This window comes from Elephantulus edwardii, unplaced genomic scaffold (genome assembly GCF_000299155.1).
Source record: "Elephantulus edwardii isolate Elephantulus edwardi_28Jun2011 unplaced genomic scaffold, EleEdw1.0 scaffold00401, whole genome shotgun sequence".
Lineage (NCBI taxonomy): Eukaryota > Metazoa > Chordata > Mammalia > Macroscelidea > Macroscelididae > Elephantulus > Elephantulus edwardii.
This window is the reverse complement of record NW_006400151.1, coordinates 670479-674644: the sequence shown is the minus strand read 5'-3', so window position 1 is coordinate 674644 and position 4166 is coordinate 670479.

Genomic DNA, 4166 nt, shown 5'->3' with positions numbered 1-4166 from the left:
CGCGGCCGCGCTGGGTGCCAAAAGTTTGCTGGGGAGGCGGGGGCGGGGTGCGCAGAGGGACTGGCGCGCGACGCTCACGCGCGGGAGGGCAGGGCGGCGGCCAGCGGGGAAGCAGGCCGGGACAGGATGTGACATCAGCGAGGCGGGGGAAATTTAACTGGGAGGAAAGTCCACCCTGGCTGGCCTAGGTTGAGGTGGACCCGAGATGGAGGGCACCGGTGCTGGGTTGAGGGGCGGGGTGGCCAGACCAGGCGAGTGGGTGTGCGGAGTGGATAGGTGGGACGACAGTCGGCCCCTGGGGGGAGCGGGATGGATCTTAGTGTGGAAAGATGCCGCCACGTGGTACAGTCTTTGATAGGTAAACTGAGGCGCATGGGCGTGGGGCAGGGCTGGGGAGCGGGCCATCCGGTTCTAGGACTGGGGCTTTCCTGTAGTGGGGTGGCCGCATCTCTCTGCCCTCACCTGGGCTGTAGTGGGAGTGACATTCACCCTGGAGGCCTGTCCCAGGCAGCGGTGCTGGGAAGGTCCAGCCTGGGTTCTGGAATGTCCTTGAGAGGAGGGTTTCTCCTCCCCAGGATGTCCTGTCTGATGGTCACCCAGAGCAGGCTTGTCAGCCTGTCCACTCATCAAGCACTCAAGCGTTGGCAGCTTTGTCCAGAAAAAGAAATGAGTCCTCTTGACCTGTTAGTGCACCATCATCTCCAGAGGCCGCAAGGTGCTGGGACTGCAGGAGCTGGCAGTCCTGGTACCTGGACCTCAGTTACCACATCTGTAGAATGGGAATGAAGGACCTTTGGCTGATGTGAAGACCAGAGAACGGCAAGGCCAGTACTGGGGGTGTGTCTGAGCCTTCACACAGCAGCTGCTCAGCCTGAGTGTGAAGCCCCCGCGTGTGTGCTCAGAGTCCGCTGCTGCTGAGAGACTGAGGCCCAGGGAGCTATGAGCACCGGCAGGGAGCCAGGCGGGAATTCTGGCTCTGAGTTTTCTGCCTCGGATGGGCTCAGATCTGAGGTCCAGTTTGGGAGGAACTGATTGGCTTGGATTTTCCCCTCTGAGTTTGGCCCCTGGGGCCCCTCTGTGGCTGATGCTCTGAGGGCCGAGCAGCTCCCTGGAGCCATTGCTCACCTGTTAGCTACACCTGGCTGTCGTTGGCTACAAGCTGTGCCGCACAGGTGAGCTCAGTTCCAGGCTCCCAGGGCGGCTCAGGGCCACAGTCCCAGGGTCACCAGGCTCTGGCAGGCCCATGAGCTGCCCGTTACTGTGATGGTGGGGGTTTTTTTGGTCATTTATCTCTATACAAACTCTCACTTTGCTGAGGCCCTCGCGGCCTCCATCTGGTTTACCACGTGGTGAATGGCCGTGGGAAGAGACTGCCCATCTTTCTCCTTCGGAGCCCCTGGTGAATTCAAACCTCCTGAGGGACGTGTCCTCAGGATAGCAGCAAGCACAACACGCTATGGACTGCACCACCAGAGCTCTCGCCACTGCCCCCGGGACCCTCTGAAGATCTTACTCCATTCAAGAACCGTTACACATACTCCTTGTCGGTTCTGTCCATCATCGTTCCTGCTTCTGCGTTACCGTCACCGTCACTGCTCATTTTACACACTGCCGCAGGCACTGTGCTTCCACGTGGCTCATCTTCCAGCACTGCCTTAGACAGTGTTCTGACTCACAGGGCTTTCAGACATAGATAGCCAGGCCTTTCTTCCTAGTCTGTCTGGAAGTTCCACTGACACCTAGCTACGCACTGGTAACGTTTGAAATCTGGTGATGCAGCGTCCAGCCTCACAGCAACATGAGGCCAAGGCTCATGTTGGAGCTGTGGGTTGTGTGTCAGAACCGACCCATAGCTGACCCACAGCAGGTCTTTCAGAGGCAGTAAATCGCATGGGAGGAGATTCCTCATCTTTTTCGCCCCCTGTGGAGCAGCTGGCGGATTTGAACTGCGTGCCTTTGGGTTGTCAGTGCAGCTCCTTACTGCTAGACCCCAGATGGGTGGTGACTCATTCCCATGTTGCTTTTGAGAAATAAAATACAAAGAAGAATGGAATAAACGAAGAATAGCTTGCTTTAAGGACTTCCAGTATTGGTAGTGCGCGGCTGCAATGCAGTCACATCTCTGTGTGCGTTTTTAGAAGACACGACCCAGCTCCCTGTTGTCCAGGGGATTCTGACTTGTGACCACCCTCCCTCAGGCCACCCAGGCCGTGGGTCTTCAAGGAGGAGATTGCCCCACCTTTCTCCTGCACGGCAGCTGGTGGATTTGAACTGCTGACCTTAGGGTTAACAGCCCAACACGCTACACACTATGCTACCAGGGCTTCTTCAGAAGGCACATGGCATAGACAAGGAACCCCGAGGTCATGAGTTCGAACTCACTGGAGGAAGATGAAGCAGTGAAGCCCCATGACAATTACAACCTTATAAGCTGTGGAACTACGGGGCCCAGAGCTGTGACTGATCCAAACACACTGAGTTAGGATGCAGACACGTGAGACCTGGAGGGCCCAGGGTCGAATCCCGGCGCTGCTGCTCTCGAGTTGCCGTTAGCCCAGGTGGGTGAACCTCCTGGGGCCCAGCTTCTCTTCTGGAGTTGAGATCTCTTTGAACAACATACCCCAGGGCACAACCTGGAGTAGGGAGGAGCCAGACCCACAGAAAACCTCCGGAGCCTCACCCAGCACACAGCAAGATGCGTTTCCAGAACCTTCTGAGATTGAAGAAGAAGAGTTGGCAGAGCTGTCAGCTTCTCGTCAGATGTCCCAGTGTCCGGCCAGTCCCGTGACTTCCTGTGTCCAAGGAGAGGGAAGAGACCCCTTCCTGTGAAGGGCCACGTTCCTGTTTTGTTCTGTTTACTAGCAGTTCCTTTGAAGAAAGAGAAGCAACCTTCTCCCACTTGAACTGTGGCACTGGTAAACCTCTGAAGGCCGGCCAGGCATTGGTTCCAACTTGACAGCAACGAGTTTGAGTTTTTGTTCCATTATTTTCACATTTTCTAAGGATTTAGAATACTTACTTCATACAGAGGGAGCTCTGGTGGCACACTGGTTAAAGTAATTGGCTGTTAGCTGACAGGCCAGTGGTTTGAACCCCCTGGTCACTGTGGGGGAGAGGACAAGGCCATCAGCTTCTGTAAAGCTCACAGCTTTGGAAACCCCAGGGGCAGCTCTGTCCTGTCCTGTGTGGTCACATTCGAACCAGCCGCAGTGGTTTGGGTTTCTGTTTCCAGAATCAGTGAAAACTTGAGGGCGTGACCGGTGGGTAATGCTGGGCTTTCAGCCTGGTCGCCCAGTGGGTAATGCTGGACCGTGAAATGAAAGGCCATGCTTCCAACCTGGTCCTCCACTGGAGGAGGATGGGGACGCCTGACTCTGGAAACGGTGGCCCGGGACCCCAGGGGCAGTTCCACTCAGTGCTGTGAGATCACAAGGAGTTGGCACTGCCCACGGCAGTGGGCTTGATTGATTTATATTCACTAACCTGAGGAGCTTTGTGATTGGCTGTGAGGAGATCAAGGCAGCTAGCAGTTTTAGTTTCCTTGGCTCCACAGTCGACACTCTTAGTACCAGCAGCCAGAAGGTAATCAAGAGATAATTGCATTGGAAAAGTCAGCTGTCAAGGACTTCTCAAGAGTACTGAAGAGCAACAACGTTAGGAGACTAAGGTGCGCCTGCTCCAGGCTATAGTCTTTGCAATTACGTGCTATGCATCGGAGAGTTGGACAATGAATAAGGATGACAGAAATAGAATTGATGCTTTTGAGCTGTGGTCCTGGAGAAGAGTGTTTAATATTCCATGGACTGCTAGGAGAACAAACAAGTTTGTTCTGGAGAAAGTAAACCCGGGCTGCTCCTTGGAGTCAAGGATTCTGAAGCTTCATCTGACATAGTTTGCACATGTTGCAAGGAGGGACTGGTCCTTGGAGAGGGACATCATGTTTGGGAGAGTGGAGGGACGGCGCAGGAGATGAAGACCCTCGATGAGATGTATCGATTCAGTGATTCGGGTTAGTGGGAGTAGGTGTGTCAGAGACAATAAGGTTGGCACAGGATCGAGTAGGGTTTAGGGCTCTTGTACATAGCGTCTCTATCGGTCGCAAGTGACTTGATGGCACATAACAACAACAACAATAATGATGGCAGAAGAAGCACTGATGTCTTTGC